General features: G+C 35.2%; 1 non-coding gene across 1 annotated transcript; it reads right to left on the bottom strand.

Moving 5' to 3' along the window:
- Positions 1 to 9,359: 9,359 nt before the first annotated feature.
- On the bottom strand, positions 9,360 to 9,466 carry LOC121228721 (small nucleolar RNA R71). The gene has a single exon (XR_005926296.1). It is a non-coding gene; the product is annotated as a small nucleolar RNA R71 (small nucleolar RNA).
- Between the last annotated feature and the right edge of the window lie 11,823 nt (positions 9,467 to 21,289).

Raw genomic sequence — 21,289 nt, forward strand, 5'->3', positions numbered from 1 at the left:
CCACACTGGTGTGTGACCCTGTTTCATGGGAAAACTTTCTAAGTTTTCTTAAAACTTTTCAAAGTTCTCAGTTTAGTCCCGAATCAATTCCGATGAATGTTTTGGGCTTCGTAGTCCCAAATAAGGGACGACATGCATGTGTTTGAAAGGTTTTGAACTAAAAGAGATTTTATGGCCCTGTTTTTGCATGAATGTGTATGTTTAAGTCTGGTAATGCCTTGTACCATGTTCCGACGTCAGACATCAGTAAGGGTTGTTACAGCTAGCCTTCATGGCTTACTCTAATATAGCCTTTATGGCACATTCTGTTAGTCTTTGTGGCATTCAGTTAGCCTTTGTGGCATTCTGATATGGCCTTTCTGGCATTCTGTTAGCTTTGTGGCGTACTATGTATAATTCCTTTATGGTGTAATCTATATGTTGCCTTTGTGGCGTACTCTTTCTGGCCTTAATGGCATATTTTTGTAAGTGTATGATAAGGATATGATTTGAATAAATCTCTAATGTGAAAGGTTTTGTGATAAAATAGATTAAGTCTTAAGGAAAGTTCTTGAAAAGAAGTATGATTCAGCATGTTAGAACTGGGTATGTGTCATGGTTATCCGTCAAATTAGTATATGGGCATATTCGATGAAAGTGTCCACCAATTTGAGTAACTGTTCTAATAAAGTGGAATTCTGAGTTATTTGACATCCATTGTATTGGTATAATATTATATCTTGTTCTGAGCTCTGATAGAACCTGACTTGTTCACTATATGAGAATGTCTTGAGTTGAATTAGGGTATGGCTTAAATTATAATTCGATTTACTAATACCAATATGGGTATCCGCTAAAAAGTATGAACAGTAAATGGTATCTGCCAAGGATAGTTTATATGATTATCTGTTCGAGATTCATTGTTAGAAATTATTTGAAGAGAAAGAGAAGGTAGTTCCAATTGTCAAAACCTGAAGTCAGTCAAGTAGTAGAATGAATGAGAATATAGTACGAATGGTAAATGGCGTATAAGTATGATAGTATACAACTAACACTGTGAAGGTATTAACCAAAGACAGATGTGGAAAGTCCAATTATTCAAAATGAAGAACTTATCAAGAAAAGTTAAAAGGTAAGATGTATTCATAACTCACTAAGTTCCTCAGAACTTACTGTTGTTATATTTATGGTTCAGGTATTGACACGTTATTGTAAGCTGTCACACACAAAAATTGGTCCTAGGAGTTTTAAGGATATTTTAGGGATTTTAGCTTTAGTGAGCTTGGGAATTTTGTTTCATAGTGTTCAAAAATATTTTTGTCTACGGCATTTTGAAAATTAGATAAATTTTTAAAAATGATGTTCAAAAGACTTAATTTTGTAATAAGGGCAGATTTGTAAAAAGGGCTAAATTCTGTGTGTTTATGAAGCAGTTAAACCAAATTTTAAAGTCAACCTAATATGCCCATCTATAGTTTTATTTTCATGATAGTTTATTTTCATATTGTTGTGTCGTCCCTTACACTCCCAAGCCTCTTCCATTCGATTTTTTTTCTTCAAATCTTAATTCCATTTATTTCTTTCACCCTTGCATCATTAAATCATCATAGAATTCTAAGAAAAACACTCAAAAACACCATAGTTTTCTCCATTGTCAAGTCTGTGGGTTTTTCGGGTTTTCAACCAAAAGCTTTTTTTTCTTCCATCAAAGGTAACCATTCATCTACCCATTAGTTTTTAATGTTATCTAGTCTTTAAAACTGAGTTTTTAGCTATCGAATTGCATGTTTTAAATAAAAGCTAAAAATTTGGTCGTTAATGGTGGATTTCAAGATTTTGGGTAAAAGTGTGGTTTCAAAGTATTTTTCAATTAGTTTTGATGAGATTACAATGTTTCTAAACTTACTTTGAAGTTTTGTTAAATATTTCTTTGGTTTTAAATGAATTTCATGAAAATTGTGATAAACATGTTGAAAATTTCGATACCAATGAATTGAGTAGTTTTGTGTAGTTTAAAGGTTGAGAATATGTCTTAGGTGAATAATTAGATGAACAGAATTAGTTTTAGGCAAAAAGATTAAGTATAGACCGAGATATTTGGAATTTAAGTTTGCTATGTCGAAGGTTTTGGTTACTTGAGAACTTAGCTTAGACTTATGTTTTTCATTGCTTGAGGTGAGTCCTTTGCTGACTGTTGTTTATGTTGTTGTGTTATCTATTGTGTCAAAGCTTCAGATTCACTAGGACCATCTACAAGTTAGGAAAAGCTAGTTTGAGCTTACGGCTTCTCGGTGAAAATGTAATTGATGAGTGTTTAGAAATGTTTCTTGTGGACACAATTCATTATGTTAATTAGGAATTTAGAAGTAGTCTAAACCCTACTCTAAATTCCGAGTGTAAGCTTCCTCATACTCTTGACTATATTTGAAAATGTGATGTGAAATTATGGATTAAAATGTGATATGTGTAGTAAGTTTATGATGGTTATTGTTGAAAAAGTTGATAATAGGCATATTATACGTGCCATGTGACAATGACTATGTTATGATTAAAATGTGATTATGTGATGGAAAGTGCAAAAAAATGGTAAGTAATATGTGTGTTTATTGACGGATATTTTAGTCTTGTGATCTTTGAGACCGTTGGATATAGTTGGCATGCCATATGATTGTGAATACTCACCTATATGTGTTGTGTTTATGGGGCATTAAAGACCGGGACAAATTTGAAGAGATAAGGGAATGTGAGCTAAGCTTCATTCACCGGGATATGATTGATGTGTTGGAAACTTCTAGGTATATGCTTCACTTTTGGGATATGTTTGACTCTATGAGTCATTTGGTGTGTTGGAGATCTGTATATCCGATGTGTAGTGATAGAGCCCACTTTATATTTCATAACTCAAGTGCCAAATTATCTTAAAATGTAAATCTATGTATTGTGGTATATGCCTAAATAAGTATTTGAATAATATGTAAATGAGGACTTGATTACCATGTTAAAAAACCAACGAATATTGCATAAACAAGTATAATATGACACTAAGTTGGGATAGTTGTAATTGTGCTATTTAGTTGTTTACTAATGCATGATGACATGTTTGCTTGGTAGTTATTCTGAGCATTCACTAAGCTTGTAAAGCTCACCCACTCATTTTAAAACCATTACAGATTAGTAGCGTGGTAGTGTGAGCGGTGTGATCAACAAGACTTTGATATTATTTCCTAGGTGTTTACTCATTAGTTTATGTTTTAGGAAATAAAAGCAATGTCGTAGATTTTTTTTTGCTAGTTTTTTTCAAGATAATTGGGATGTTTTCATGAATTTATTGCTTTAGATTTCAAGGATTTAAACTTTGTTATATCATTTGCATTTTCGGGCATTTCTTTGATGCTTTGAACTATTATTATGGATGTTTTGATGTTCTTTTGATAATGTAATAGTTGCATGCTGTATTGATACAAGTTAGAATGATTTAAATGCTTAAACATGTTGTATTTTTTATGTCTGGCGTAAAGGTAGCGATAGTCAAGTTTTAAAAACGAGTTACTAGGCCTTGTGGGAAACAAGGCCCATCACGCCCATGGGCTTGAGATTGGGCCTTGATGCTAGTATCAAAAGTGGAATTAAGTGATCAAAGGTTATAGTAGTGAATAAAATTGGAATGTAACATCTCTTACTTGGATCTATTATCAAATCGAATAACAACACTTATTGTAATTAACTAAATTAACTAATTAACCAAAATTAATAATATACATTACATATTTATGAGACTTTGATTATAGACCCAATATTATTAATATTCATAAAATAGGTAAAAAGATATTATAAAATGGAATTAAAATTGAAAAAAAAAACTCTAAAATAACTAAACAAACCCTAAACATTTTGGTTTTGTTCATCATTCAATTCTTCTTTCAACTCTTTTCGTTTAACTTCAGGATTCAACAATCTTTCTTTTCAGTATTCAAGATGAACTCCTTTTATTCCTTTTCCCATATCATTTCCATTGTTATTTGTTTTTTTTATCTTTCATTGAAAATTTTTTGCACTAAAACAAATAAAAAAAACATTGTCATTGTAAATATGTTGTCATGTTTCAAAATTGTTAGAATAAAAACGACATTTACAAATTTAAATTATTCAGTTAATTAATCAAATTAACCAAAATTAATTTGGTTTGGTTAGTAAATTTCAAACAACTTCAGTTTGGTTTCAAAATTTTGGGTAATTCAGTTTGACCATTTGAACATCCTCACTAGTCCCAACTATTAATAAGTTTTTTTCTTCATCCAACTATGAAAAGTAGAACTAATCATGGGTCGAGCCACCCGGCCCAGCCTGAAGGCCTGCCCGAAATGTGGGAGGGTTTGGGAAAAAATAGGCCCAAAAAATGGGCTTGGACAAAAAAATAAGACTAGTTTAAAAAACAGGTTAGGCCTCAGGTAAGGCTTTTTTCGCCTCGGCCTGACTCGAATTCATTAAAGGACAAAAAAATTGCTCTTTTTTTTGTTTTTGAATGTTATTTTCTTGTTATTTTCTCCCTATTTTGCTACCATTTTAGTATTATGTTGCTACTATTTTATTATTATTTGGATATTGTATAAAACTTATTTTATTGTTAATTTTATTATTATTTTAAAGGCATTTGTTAATTTTGTTATTATTTTAGAGGTATTTGCTTGTTACATTGCATTTATCTTAGTGTTATTTAAGTCTACATATTTTTTTAAAATTTATTTGCAATTTTTTGGGGAATATTTATTTTGATTTTTTAGTATTTTTGATGTATTATTTATATATAAATTATATAAAAATTAATACAAGCAGGCAGGGCAAGGCCCGGGTTTTAGCATTTTTATCTGGGTTGGGATTGAGAAAAAATTTTAGGCTCATTTTTCGAGTCGGGCCAGACCAAGGCCTAGTAAATGGGCCTAAATTTTTAGTTGAGTCTGGCCCTGCTCATGACCACCTCTAATGAAAAGTTACAAAATAACTATTTGATATTTCTATTTTGATCACTAGTCATTAAATGGATAATGAAAAGATGACATGGCAACTTTAAAAATCGGCTCAATTATAAATTTAGTTTTCAACATTTATATATTGTGTCAATTTAGTAGTAATTTAAAAAAAAAAGTAGCCATCTCCGATTACACATGACCTTAGTCTATCTTACCTTTTTTCTAAAAAATATAATTCAATTCACAATGTGTAAATTTGTAATAAAACAAAATACTTTTTTAAAGAATTATCTTTATTATTAAACTAGATAGTCCCCAACTATGTTGCTTTCCTCATAATGCCTAAGAACTTAATATCTCTCAATGACAATAGTTCATTTTTTTCAGCTTGAGTTAACCACCATTGGTGAAGCAAATCAAAGCTTTAGAAAATTTGAAGTTGTTGGACTTAAAATTGGGTCGAATTAAAAAAGTGAGTACTTTTTATTTTTGAGGAATTGAATTGAGTATTGTTCAAAATTTGGTTTGCTTATTTTCTTGTTTGTTTGCTCTGTTGTTTGAATATTGTTGTTCTGTCATTTTACCATAAAGTTAAATGTAAGGACAATGTTATAAAAGGTTAAAATGGTAGCACTCTAGTTACTTCTATTTATCAATGAAATCCGTTGTTTGATGTTGAATCCAATGACTGATAATGCGATTTTATTCATGACTCTGTTTGAACTCCTAACTCCCTAAGTCATTTAGCTTATTCACTCTTGGACATGGTTTATTGCTTCAGCTCTAAATGTTGATAATTTCAAAGGCGACTTTCATTTTTCTTTTATTAGTGAGTTAATTGAACAATTGATGAGGTAGTTGGTGTTTGTTGGAGATAGTAATAACAACAATAACAATAACAACTCACTTAAATCAACGCTGAACAATTCAAGTGTGAATATTATGAAATCAAAGAAAAGTGAGTCGATGGAGACTAAATTATCTTAGTTGTTAGTTTCTAATTCAAAGATATCGAGTTTTTGGACGTTTTCATTTTTTGTATATTTTCAATCAAATTTAGCACATCAATTTAATTTTCTCTTTTTAATATTTTAGGTGAAAAGGATCACAAACAAAAACAAAAGTGTAACAAAATATGTACAAACGTTTGGGTTACATTTTTTAAAATTAAGACTAAATTGACATAATATATCAATGTTGAGTATTAATTTATTATTATGTCAAATTTATAAATGACTATGCCATATTCTAATTTTTCACAATTTTTTCTCTAAATAAATTTTTATAAATTTTCTTTTGAGAAAGAATAATTTTTCATAGTTGATGATAAAAAAGTAATTTACTAATAATTGTCTAAATCCAATAAAAGTATCATGGAGGCCCTTATATTAGGAGTCGGATTGCATTTTGCCCCCTTTACTAAAAAAATAAAACTAGTTCTAGCACATTAGACTAAATAGCAAATTGGTTCTTTCTATTAAAAATTCAATCCATCTAAAAACCAACGTGGTTGATGATATATCCAAACAATGATGTATGACGTGCAATGTGTATCTCATGCTGACGTACATGGGCCAATTGTTGTTGGATATTTGAGTGGAGACGATAGAACTGAAGACTTGAATGGAAATAAATAGTAGACTTCAAGGTACGAATGAAGATTTCCAAAAAGAACTAATTGCCCCCACACAAAGTTGCTAGAGGGTTAAGACAAAGAACCTTCTGGGTTACAATGAAGTTTTGAATTTCTTTTGATTAGCAAAATTGAGAAATTCTCTAACTCTTACTCTAGTTTTTGAAAATAAAATTGATTGTAATTGTATATTTGTGAGCACCACAATGCCTCTATTTATATGCACTCAATGAATACAATTTGAAGAGTCATAACCCTTCATATTGGACATACTCCTTGGAAGAAACATGTCCCATGGAAATGTGTTCATTAGATGATAAGTCATCACTTTTAATTTGAATAATGCTTCTAAATAATTAAATTTGTAATTCCTCGCTTTTAATTTAAATAGTGCTCATATTAATTTGCGATCTATACTTTCCATCAATCCTTCACTAGATTGCTAATTCCAGAAAATAAGTACACAACGATTATGCATAAAGAAGGGTGCCCACAGACTGAACCTTCCTTTAGTGCAAACTCTCGGAGTATCAACAAAATGAATGGTGGCTAGTCGCTTGAACCATCACTCTTAAAGTTAATACTGAAAAAATTTCATACATAATCGTAAAGTATTAGAGTAAGAATTTAAATTTTCTTTAGCACCATTATGTCCATGTGCTCATCCCGTTGATAAACGCAAAATTATACATATTTTTACCCCAAATACCTAGAATATTTATAGATGTTTATTACTAGATTTATGGATTTTGGTGCTTTTAATCCGGTTATTTCATGTTTTGTACTCAGGAGAGCACCAAGAGTCCAAAGGAGCCAAAAAGGAACAAAACGGATCAAATCGAGAAGATGACACGGCCTCAGCCTTTCCACACGGGCAGCTCCCATGCCTGTGTCTTTTGAGGGTGTCGACCAAGGCTTTCACGATTCACACAGCCCGGCCATTGACCCACATGGTCGTGTGCAGTTTAGCGGATCGAACATGGCCTGGCAATCACGTCACACGGCCGTGGCACACGGGCGTGTCCCTTTTTCAAAGAGTTGTATTTTACACAGAAAAGGATACTTAGGGAGGAGAAAGCCAATCCAAAGCCTATATAAACACCCTACGTATGACTTAGAAGGGGGCCGTTCTCTCCAGAACTTTTCTGGAGTACAGAACCACACGCCGAGAATTACTTGAAGAAAGCCAAATGATCCATCCCAAAAGCAGGAGCTACTCCAAGACTGAATATCTCTCTCAGAATTCCTTCAGGGGTTTTAGAGTTTTCTTTATGTTTTGTTATTTTCATACTTTTGAGATGTACTCTTATTTTATTATGAACTAAACCCCTTAGATACCTAAAGGGGTTGAAACCTATGATGGATCTTGTTGTTATTATCTGAACTGTATGATAAATACTTGATTTGTTCTTAATTATGTGTTTTTAATGCTTGAGTTAATATTCTGGTTATTAATTCATGATTTGATGTGCTTATGCAGAGGAGCAAAATTCCCTGTCTAAGAGTAGATTTGGCATAATTAAGCAGAGTTGATCGAACGCCTAGAAATAGGGTTAGCGAGATTTTACCAAATTAGGGTGAAACCTAATATGGGAGTCCGTAGATCGATTTACTGCTTCCCTAGGGGTTTTAATTAAGAAAGAGATTTCAATTAATTCAACTGAGGGTTAGACGTTATTAGTCTCGACAGAGATAAAATATAGTTTAGGGAGTCTCACAGATCAAGTCAAGTGAATAAATCATCTAGTTCAGAGTCAGGTAACAAGTGAAATCTAGGTGGATTCCTCCTTGGGTGTCGTCTTTATCAATTACTTTTCTTCAAGCCTTTTTTCCAAATTTTCTCTTTACCTTAGCTTAATTAGTTAATTAGTTTAATAAACAACTCCTCCTTACTTCTAGGTTAAATAATAAAAAGATAGTTATTACTAGTACTTTTGGTTCCCTTGGGTATGATATCCCGGTCTTGACATTACTATACTATTGCTCGATAGGTGCGCTTGTCTTTTCGTCGTGATAATAGTTAGTTTAGGTTTGATCGTCATTATAAATATTTATTACTTGTTACGAATCACGCGATCAAATTTTTGGCGACGTTGCCGGGGAACTAAAATATTAGGAACGTTAAATTTTTATTACTTTAGCCATTTATTTTTCCTGCAATTTAATTTTATTTAATTCTATTATTATTATTTATTAATTTACTTTTTCTTTCTCTTGGCACGTTTTTATAGTTTATAACTAAAAGAAACCCGTCGGGACCATTACTTTTTGACGAAGAAATCTATTGTACAGTTCATAGAAATATACACGGAGAACGAGCAAGAAGACGATACTCAACTCCTAACCGACGAGATGGCTAAAAACCAAGGCAATCAGCTACCTCCTGCAATTGTGGCTAATCAAGATCTTGCTCCACGTACTATGTATGATTATGCAAAACCTTCTCTAACAGGAACTGAATCTAGCATAGTTAGACTTATTGTAGCTGCAAATACTTTTGAATAAAACCTAACACTATTCAGATGATACAGCAGTTTGTTCAGTTTGATGGTTTGCAGGATGAAGATCCCAACGCTCACTTAGCAAATTTTCTGGAATTTTGTGATACATTTAAAATCAATGGCGTTTCTGATGATGCCATTCGTCTTCGATTATTTCCTTTTTCATTATGGAAGAAAGCTAAATAGTGGTTGAACTCGTTACCACGAGGGTCAATTACTACTTGGGAGAAAATGACCAAAAAATTTTTACTAAAATACTTTCCGCTGGCTAAAACGGCTAAATTACGCAATGATATCTCTTCTTTTGTGCAGATGGATTTAGAAACACTTTACAATGCATGGGAGAGATACAAGAACTTACTGAGAAGGTGCCCTCACCATGGGTTACCGCTTTGGCTTCAAGTACAAACATTCCACAATGGTCTGAATCCCTCGACTCAGCAAATGGTTGACGTGGCTACTGGCGGAACCATCAACAATAAAACACTAGAAGATGCCTATGAGTTTATAGAGGAGATGTCACTGAATAACTATCAATGGAAAATTATGAGGAAAAAGCCAACGAGAACAACCGGCGTTTATAACGTCAACTCAGTTACTATGCTGTCAAATTAGGTAGAACTTCTCAATAAAAAAAATTGTTGGTTTACTTGGTTCTACATAGGTACATCCAGTAATGAGGTGTGACTCAAGCGGAGGAGGTGTGCATACAGAATGTCAACCCTTCAAGCCTACAACCGAAGAGGAACAAGTCAACTATATGGGTAACAATAACTTTAGATCTCAAAATAACCCATACAGTAATACTTATAATGCAGGTTGGAGGAACCACCCAAATTTCTCCTGGGGTGGTCAAGGGAATCAAAAGCCACAAAATCCTCAGGGTTTTCAACAGCCACCTTATCAACAAGAGAAGAAGCCAAATCTTGAAGAAAGGCTCTCAAAGTTCATATCAGTGTTAGAAACCCATTTCCAAAATACCGAGACAGCACTTAGAAATCAACAAGCATCGATCCAAGGACTCGAAACTCAGATAGGCCAGCTTTCCAAACTGATCTCCGAATGACCACAAGGTAGTTTGTCAAGTAATATCGAACCTAACCCAAGGGAACAACTCAACGCAATTAATGCTCAAGATGACGAAGGAGTCGTTGAGCCTGAACCAGAACCGAGGCAAGAAATTGTGGTAGGCAAATGGAGAGATAGGTAGGTCAAAATAAAAACAAACCAGTGACTGTCGAATATAAACCTCGTGTGCCATACCCTAACGTGACAAGGAAGGACTGCTCAGACGAACAATTCGATAAATTCCTTAAACTTTTGAAAAAATTACATATTAACTTACCGTTTATTGAAGCTTTGTCACAGATGCCAAATGTAATGAAATTTTTAAAAGAGATTTTAATAAATAAATGGAAGTTGGACGAAGTGTCACATGTGGAGCTAAATGAAGTCTGCTCAGCTATTCTACAGAATAAGCTACCCCACAAATTGAAAGATCCAGGGAGTTTTACAATTCTTTGCTTAATTGGTAGTTTAGATATACATCATGCATTAGCTGATTTAGGGGCTAGTATTAACGTCATGCCTTACAAAATGTTTAAGCAACTAGGTCTTGGGAAACCTAAACAAACTAGGATGAGCATTCAATTGGCAGATAAAACTATAAGATTCCCTAGGGGTATTATTGAAGATGTACTCTTGAAAGTAGATAAGTTCATATTTCTCGTTGATTTCGTTGTTCTAGACATAGAAGAGGATAATAACACCTCTTTGATTTTAGGGAGGCCCTTTTTAGCAACTGCTAAAACAACTATTGATGTTGGCACAGGTGAGCTTACACTTCGTGTAGGAGACGGAATGATCACCTTTCAAATTTGTAATTCTGGCATCACATCGAACATTGAAGGTAATAGTCCACACCAATCTACTAAAACTGACAATATGACTTTACAGAAATTAAGCTTCAAAGAAGTTCACGAGCCATGTTCCAAAAATGATAAAGGACACATTCATGAAGAACGAAGGCTACAGATAGAAGAGCTAGACGAATGGCGAGAACACAAACCAAGAACACATGATAAACCGAATATACACCAAAACAAGCCCAATACCTCTCCTAATAAACTTAAGGTTGGCGATAAAGTCTTACTAGATGTCGCAGATCCTCACATTGTCACTACCACACCGAATGAGGAAATCCCTCTTATGGTACTTAGTATTTTCCCATTTCGTACGGTGGAGGTGAGTCACCCCAAGTTCGGCACTTTTAAGGTAAACAACACCTAATTAAAACCCTATTTTGATGAGATTGATAGCAGGAACGAGGAGTATAAACTCCTCGAACCACCCTGACCATTCACTAGAAAGGTAAGTCGAGCTTAGACTATAAATAAGCGTTTCTCGGGAGGCAACCTGAGCACTAACAAATTTTGATTTCTTTATTTTTTATTTTTTATTTTTTATTTCTAACACTATAAATAATTAGATTTATCTTTGAATTGCAAAGTTTTTCAGCACACACGGCCAGGAACACGGGCGTGCCTAAGACCGTGGCCAAGTAGGGGAAGAAACACGGCCGTGCGATACGGTCGTGTGGAAGCAAGACATGATTTCCCCAAAACACGGGATGCAATAAATCCCCACGGCCATGCAACATGGCCGTGGGTGAACTTGATAGGAGAACACTAGCGTGGGAATGGAAAAACACGGGCGTGCCAGGGGCAAGGCTCGATTCTGTTTCTTCGACACAGACGTGAGACACACCCATGCCTATAAGCCATGGAAAAAAATACACGGACGTGGTACCCTAACACACAGCGTGGGAGAAGCGAACAAGGCTAGGCATGACCGTGCGATATGGCCGTGTGCCACACACGCCCCAGACACACGGGCGTGAGGTAGTAGCCGGTCATGACCTAAATTGTAAAATTTGAAAAACACGGGCTCACTTTCAAAGTACACGGGCATGGCCCTAGGCCGTGTGCACCTCCCCTATATAAGCAACTCACTGTTCATTTTCTTCTACCTTTCAAAACCCTAGCCGAAATCTCCCCTTCCCTACTCTCTAATCCCTATTCTGGCCACCATTACCCAGATTCTCACTTCCCAACCCTCAAACCACCCTAAAATCCACTCCCCTTGAATTAATCCTCACTTTTCCCTCTCTTTCCCCTCCATTTTTCCTCCACACGGCTGTACACCCACGCCACACGCCCGTGCTCGCCACCAACACGCTCGTGTGCCACCCTACAGCAGTTTTTGGTTCACTTTCTCAACCTGAATACTTTAGGAATTTGCTTTAGTATTTTCTATATTTGAATTGTTTAAACTACTAAATAGCATATGCTAGTTTTAGGATTCTTGCTTAACTGATGATACATCTTTGATTCCAGTAAATGCTTTTGAAGAATTATATAAATTTTTCACCTCTCGCTTGATATAGTTAAATGTTAACACATCTTGGACCTACTATATCAATACTCATACATTTTCAGGTACAGTATGTCATCATCGAGAGGTAAGAAGGCTGCGGTCCCATCCTCAAAGAGACGTAGGGGACTGGGTTCTTCCTCGGTACGTGCTACAGCCGAAGTTTGGCACCCATTCCTTGAGTTTTCGCAAGCTTCGCAGGAGGAGCTATTTCAGATACTACGCGCGCGACCCCTCACTACAGGTCACTGCATCAACTGGGCTACCGTAGAGCAAGTCCAACTAGCTGATGCCATCCATGCCCTCCTGACCACAGACCCATGGGAACGGTTCTTCGATATCACCGAACCCACTTATTTAGAGGTACCTTTAGAATTATGCTCTACTTTTCATTTACAGGTGGTGATGACGAACAATGATGACCCCGACACCATTCACTTTTGATTAGGCGGTCTAGTTCGCGCGATGAGTGTCGCAGAGTTTGGAGTCGCTCTAGGACTTTACACCGATGAGTTTATGGAGGAGGAGGACATGAATGCACTACCATGCAATATCCACATTTCACCCTCCTCGTGCTGGAAAGCTTTGGCACCACTCTCTTCCACCTACGACCCCAGCCGCTCGAAGGCCTCAGCTCGCGCCTCTTCCCTACGCTATCTCCATGCCATATTGGCACACACCTTGATCGGATGGGGAGAGAGCACCAGCGTTGTCAACACCCACGACGCCTACTATTTATGGTGCATGGCGAATGCACACGTAACTGACTTGGCATACTTTATCGCTTTTGCCATTCGCCATCAGACCAAGCGGCATCAAAAGGGAGTAATCTTTATCGGCCCCTACGTGACGTGCCTTGCTAGACACTTTGGCCTCCTCAACATCGTGGCCTAGTCATCAACGCTTACACTGCTAGGTCAGATGTCCCCACAGGGCATCACAACTATGTTACACATAAGGATGATTGAGCGCCACTGTGGGACCGATCCTTCTCAGTACCGTCTCACTCATGCCATTGACAAGGAGGAACTAGAGGATATTTCTGATGATGTCCACCCACATCATGAGGAGCCTTCTACCACGCCACCTAGGGAGCGACCAGTTTATGCGGCTGCTTCATTGGCACACCTTTTCGACCGACTCGCTCACTTCGAGCAGTATTGTGCTACACAGTTCGAGATGATTCACGAGCGAGATCGATGACGTGATCGACAGATAGACGACATGCAGGCCATGATACAGCATCTACGCCAGTACTTTCACATCGCCACTCCAGCGCCACCACCTGAGGGCCCCACTGACGAGGATCATTGAATCCTCTTATCTTTTTATTTTTATTTTTATTTTTATTTTTATTTTCATTTCAATTTTATTATTTCCTTTTGGAAGACATATCTATATTAGTAAATTTACTTTCTTTATTTTTCTGCTATCTCTAACAAGTAATCCCACTACACTCTCTTCCACACCAACTCCTAATAAGCTCTTCATGATTCTACAGACTTCCAAGCAAAGCTGCTAGGAATATTTTACGGAATGAGGAAACAAATGGGAAACAATACCTCACGAGTGCCATGTTCAACGACCCAATTTCTTCATCTAGCTAAGAACAGAGGCAGCTACCACTTTCCCTAAACACTCCAGCCTTAGAATCAAGCTCCACATCCATATAACAGGGAGTTTCACCTCCTTCCCTCTTATGATTTTCTTTATTTTGAATAATCTATGTTTGTACATTGAGGGCAATGTACATCTTAAGTGTGGGGGGTGAACATGAACATGATGCCTAACTTTTTGCATTATTCTCAAATCCCTAAATTTGATCTTGTGCTTAAGTGATTTTCTCATAATATTGATCGAATGAATTCTGATTGATCTATAATTATTGTTGATATGTCATGAATTAGACCATGGGAATTATGCATGATTATTTGATTATAGGACATTAAAGAATCGAGCATGATAAATTGATATTTTGAGAACTAAATTTTTTAGATTATTTTCCTAAATTGAGGTATTATCTTGAAATCTTAAGTATCCAGGAATGACATCAAAAACCCAAATTTTTGGTGAGATTTTTGAGCCTTTTAATAATATAGCTTTCTTTCTTACTCACTTCTTTTGTGGTTTGAGTGTGTCAACATTAAACTGTTATTCTAGAACTTGCTTTGATTATACATGTCGAGATCACACATATGATTTCATATGCAGAGATGATAAAGACACTTAGGATTTAACCCACTTACTCCACAAAAAGCCTTCCCACATAATTAAACCCTTAGTAAACCCCCTTAAGCCTACTAACCTTTTTTATTAATTAACCTCATCATTAACCCATTAACCCATTATTGTTGAAATCCTCTTACTTAATTTGCCCTTTTTTATCGGGATTATTTTGAATATTGTTACCTCACTGTGTTCACCATTTTTTGTTACTGAATCAGGAAGTATGATTTCTATATTGTATTGACTTGATTTGTTCTTAAAAAGAAAAAAAACTCAGTTTATTATTGTAATTCTCAGCAAGCTAAAGTTGTCATGAACTCATGTAATATAGTTCTAGATATTTGTTTGTGATTCAGTAGTTAAGTTTTTGATAGTAGGGTAATATATTGAAATTATCTCGATTCTAACCTTTGTCTCTTCAACTTGTATCCATACCCGTAACCCAAACCCCGTTACAACCATTCAAAGACCTTTTGATTTGTATATCATATCATTTACAAGTCGTGGAGATTTGATTTTCATGGAAGCCTATAGTAATAACTTCTCATGTTAGACAATCGAGTGCTTAATCTTGAACCTTAAACACTTTGAGTAACTTGAGTGAATCTTTAGTGAGGATGTCATCTCTTGTATATTTAGGAATAAAGTTAATTACTTAGAGGAAGGAAATTACCTATGATTTTATTATCAAAATATTTGATTTTGATTGTTTGAGGCTTTTAATGCCCCTATAGTTGAATTCCCACTGTATGATTTTCTGTGGAATAACTTATAACATTATCAGTAATGATTATATGATTGAAAGGAATGAATTCTAGCAGTAAATGAGAGTTTTGCTTGACGACAAGCAAATGTTTAAGTGTAGGGGTATTTGATAAACACAAAATTATACATATTTTTACCCCAAATACCTAGTATATTTATGGATGTTTATTACTAGATTTATGGATTTTGGTGCTCTTAATCAGGTTATTTCATGTTTTGTACTCAGGAGAGCACCAAGAGTCAAAAAGAGCCAAAAACAAGCCAAAAAGGGACAAAATGGACCAAATTGATAAGATGACACGGCCTAAGCCTTGCCACACGGGTAGCTCACACGCACTTGTCTTTCGAGGGTGTCGACCAAGGCTTTCACGATTCACACGGCCTGGCCATTGACCCACACGGTCGTGTGCAATTTAACCGATCGAACACGGCCTGGCAATCACATCACACGGTTGTGGCACACGGGCATGTCCCTTTTTCAAAGAGTTGTATTTTACACGGAAAAAGATACTTAGGGAGGAAGAAAGTCAATCCAAAGCCTATATAAACACCCTAAGTATGAATTAGAAGGGGGCCGCTCTCTCCAGAACTTTTCTGGAGTACAGAACCACACGCCAGAAATTACTTGAAGAAAGCCAGAAGATCCATCCCAAAAGCAAGAGCTACTCCAAGACTAAATATCTCTCTCAAAATTCCTTGGGGTTTTAGAGTTTTCTTTATGTTTTGTTATTTTCATACTTTTGAGATGTACTCTTATTTTATTATGAACTAAACCCCTTAGATACCTAAAGGGGTTGAAACATATAATAGATCTTGTTATTATTATCTGAACTGTATGATAAATACTTGATTTGTTCTTAATTATGTGTTTTTAATGCTTGAGTTAATATTCCGGGTATTAATTCATGATTTGATGTGCTTATGTAGAGGAGCAAAAGTCCCTGTCTAAGAGTAGATTTGGCATAATTAAGCGGAGTTGATCGAACGCCTAGAAATAGGGTTACGAGATTTTCTGAATTAAGGTGAAACCCAATATGGGAGTCCATAGAACGATTTACTGCTTCCCTAGGGTTTTTAATTAAGAAAGAGATTTTAGTTAATTCAACTTAGGGTTAGACATTATTAGTCTCGAAAGGGATAATAATATAGGTTCGGGAGTCTCATGGATCAAGTCAAGTGAATAAATTGTCTGGTTCAGAGTCAGATAACAAGTGAAATCTAGGTGGATTCCTCTTTGGGTGTCGTCTTTATCAATTGCTTTTCTTCAAGCCTTTTTCCAAATTTTCTCTTTGCCTTAGTTTAATTAGTTAATTAGTTTAGTTAATTAGTTTAATAAACAACTCTTCCTTATTTCTAGGTTAAATAATAAAAAGATAGTTATTACTAGTACTTTTGGTTCCCTTGGGTACGATATCTCGGTCTTGCCATTACTATACTATTTTTCGATAGGTGCGCTTGCCTTTTCGTCGTGATAATAGTTAGTTTAGGTTTGATCTTCATTATAAATATTTATTACTTATTACGAATCACGCGATCACCCGTTTCATGAACATATACGAGAGAAAACCATAAAAAAAATCTCGTTGAAGCAGCACCACTTCATGTCCATATAGGTGGATTTCATGACAATTAATGTCCATCCGTTAAGAGTAAAAATCATCCTCTTAAATTATAACACCAAATCCTGATTCTTGGTGTATGTTGTCATTTGATAACTTGTTATTACCCTTTGAACCTTGAAACTAACTTTTGGCTAGAACAAGGTAGGGTTTCCATTATCAATGATGTGATTAGAATGATTCTAATCCCATTTTAGTGGTGGTACTCTAAACCAAATCCATTGAAAAACCTTTTGTCAATGGATCCATTAAATTGTCAATTGACTTAATATAGGTAACAGTTATCACACCGTCCTTAATCAATTGTCTCACATACTCATGTTTCAAACTTATATGTCTAGACTTTCCATTGTACACCTTATTGTATGCTCGGTACATGGCAGATTCACTATCACAATATACAGAAATGGCGAACCTACATCGTGGCGACAACTTTATATCTAGCAAGAGATCTCTTAGCCATTCTATTTCCTTGCCAATAGCAGCTAAGGCTATAAATTCAGCCTCCATAATTGAATATGAGATGCGATGTAACACCCCTTACCCGTATTCAATGCCAGAACCGGGTACGAAGCATTACCGAACTTAAACTTAAACAAATATTCAAAATTGATACATGAATTTCCTCTCAAATTTAAAACTTTTCAGAAATATTCATATCGTCCCTTAAACAAGCCTACAAGACCCAAAACATGCATTAAGTGTGGTTCAGACTAAACCGAGAACTTTAGAAAACTTCTCAACACTTCGAAAATTTTTATCAACATAGAGGTCACACACCTGTGTAGCTTTAAGACATGCCCGTGTGGGTCGGCCGTGTGGACACACACGCTTGTGTCCCTAACCCATGTAACTCTCTGTTTATGATGTCATTAACAAATTGAAGTCACACGACCAAGTCACACGCCTGTGTCCTTAGGCCATATGGGCGACTTAATTTTCATAATTTTTCATAAAATAGGTGAAGACTTCACACGCCTTGGGCACACGCCCATGTACCTAGGCCGTGTCCTTCACACGACTGAGACACACGGCCGTGTCTCTACCCATGTGGAAAAAATAAGGCTATTTACCAAGCCATTTTGCCACCCTTACTAGCACCAACCTACACCACAACAAACAACACCAATCCAAGTATGTACATACAACAAAATCAACGACAAACAACATATCAATAAATCATTTGCACTTACTAACATTTATCATGCATAAGCATCACATACTTTCCTTTTCATTCATGCCAAATTTCATCTTCATGATAAGCATCATCACATAAATATGTCAATGACCAATAAGAATAATATTAGCCAACTCTCAATGGCCATATACAAAATGAATCGTTAACCATTACAATGCCAACACACTTGGCTAAACTAATATGACACGTAACAAAATGACCAAGTCCCTATACATGCCATACTCAAAATATTGAAACCAAGTATACACAAATAATCATTTGATAGTGTGAATCGAGCTCCGACGTTCCTCGATCTTTGAGCTAGCTTGGTGACACTATAAGGAATGGAAAGAAAAGGGGAGTAAGCTTAAAGCTTAGTAAGTTTGCATGCAAATAATAAGCAACATAAATCACACATTAATTATATAACTACTCAACATAAGTTTGTATAATTACCATCAAGTATCTTAGGCATAGATCATCAAGTATCTTAGGCTTAGCTTACTCATTAGCATTCTTACTAAGAGTTCATCTCATACTAAAGTCTATACTCATGAGTTTTACATACATACATGTACCAACTCATAACATAGTTGCATACTCTATCATCTTTGATATACTCTTTGGATTACCCGTTGAACACTTGGAATATTATCATGTACACGGAAGGTCTTGCACATTAGTGCCACATATGTAGCCAATGCTACCTCATATCTCATAATACATTGGGCTCACATAAGAGCTAATCATGGGCCTGCTCACACAAGCTGTCAGTCAAGACATAGCTACGTGAGCTACTCACACAAGCTGTCAGGTATTTGCAACACATGCCAGACTACCCAGCCACCAGTATGAGTACATAACCAGCACCCAAATTCACATAAATCATATAACTCATGCTTTTCTAGTGGCATGTCACTCGTATCCTAATCTATTCCTAAGATTCAACCAGGAATTTTCTCATTGTCGAAACTTTGTTGAATAGTTCCATAGAAACAATCATACAATTTATGCAATATTAAGCATTAAATACATAATATAACATTGCATTATTGTAACATCCCAATTTTAGGCCTAAGCAGAACAGTGGTCCGGGACCACAAATATGAGGTCATAAAATTTATTGTAGTATTATTTTGAGGTCTATAGTATGATAATAGGATTGTGTAAAAATTTTGTTAAGAAACTTTATCGTTTGAATGCTTAATTTGTGAAAAAAAGGACTAAATCGCGTCAAGTGCTAAAGTTGTGTTATATTAGCTAAAACTGTCAAATAGTTATAGAACTTAAAAGTAAGGGCCATTAATGAGTAAATAGGCCATTAGATGTGTGTATGGCTATACATGAAGTGTAATAAACGAAAAGTCAAAAATTGGGTATGGGTTGGTATTTGATGACAAAAGCAAAAACTAATAAAATAAAAATCAGATGGCCATCTTCTTCTCCATATTTTTCCACCAAAATTTTAAGGAGAAAAACCCCATGGAAATTTGAAATTATTATCAAAATAAACCCTCCACATGTAAGTATTTTGGTGATAGTTTTTAATGTTTTTTGATGTTTTTGAGATCCTTGAACCATAATATAGCTATTTCTACCATTATTCTGAGCTAGGGTTTATGTTAAAAAATCACCCATGTGTGTCATGAATGTATTTTGATGATTAACGGAGAAATATGGAAGTTTGGTGTTAGATGAACATCTTTTTCTAAGCGATTTTTTGCGAAAACACCTAAAAGGACTTATTTGTAAAACATGTAAAAATAGGTGTTAATAATGTGATTTGATGAAAATTTCTGATTTTTATAAAAGGGATTATGAATCGGCTATACTTGGGTAACAAAGAAATTGGCCGCATTTCATTTTATAAGTCTAGGGGCTAAATTGTAATTATGTGAAAGTTTAGGGGCAAAATTGTAATTTTTCCAAAATATAATTTATGGGCTATTTTGAATAATGTCGTAATTAAACAAGTGAAATTTTCTATTATAGATCAAGAAATACAGAGTTTGGGCCTAGACCGGGGAAAGAGCAAGATCTTGGACTAAATTGAATTAGTTGCCCATATTTTGTACCGAGGTAAGTTTGTGTGTGATTTATACAACTTTTTATTATGCATTTAGCATTTAATGTTGTATGAATTGTATATTTGTCTTCGTGAATATTATTAATTTTGTTCGATTAAGATTTGATGTGTTAAAAGCCGGTTGAACCTTAAGAATACTTAAGGTATAAAAATTAAGACAATTAGGTGGATGGGATTCCGTATAAGACCATATCTGGGATATGGAATTGGCATTAGTATGAGTTATCATGTAAGATCATATCGTGGATATGGCGTTTATATGAGATTTCATGTAAGACCATGCCTGGGACATGGCGTCGAAATGAGAATTCGTATAAGACCATATCTGGGATATGACATTGATGTGAGATTCCATGTAAGACCATGTTTGGGACATGGCATTGGCATCTTATTATGTATGGTAATTCTGAGTGCCCTAGTATTCCAAGTGGTTCAATAGGTAGTCCAAGGATTTGTCAAAGAAATGACGAGGTATGATTATGTTGTAAGAGTACAGGCATGTATACCAAGCTAGAAATTATTGATATTACGAAATGATAAAACTTCGGTAAGAGGAGAATAAAGAAATTATGATCTTGATTTCTATTGAATATTATGTAAATTGTATGAGGTAGGGTATGACTACAATGATTATTGAGAATGAGATCAATAAAGTTATGTTATGTAAGTGTATGAAACTGTATATTCTTATTACTTATTAATTACAGGCAAGCTTACTAAGTTTTACGCTTACCGCCCTCTTTTCCATTTTCTTATAGTATTGCTAAGCTAGCTCAGGGATCAAAATGCATTGGAGGCACGTTCACACTATCGATTGGATTATTTAGGTATAGTTAGTCTTAATATTTTGAGTACAGCATGTATAGGGACTTGGTCTTTTTGCTATATGTCATATTGGTCTAGC

The sequence above is a fragment of the Gossypium hirsutum genome, chromosome A04 (genome assembly GCF_007990345.1).
Source record: "Gossypium hirsutum isolate 1008001.06 chromosome A04, Gossypium_hirsutum_v2.1, whole genome shotgun sequence".
Taxonomy (NCBI): Eukaryota; Viridiplantae; Streptophyta; class Magnoliopsida; order Malvales; family Malvaceae; genus Gossypium; species Gossypium hirsutum.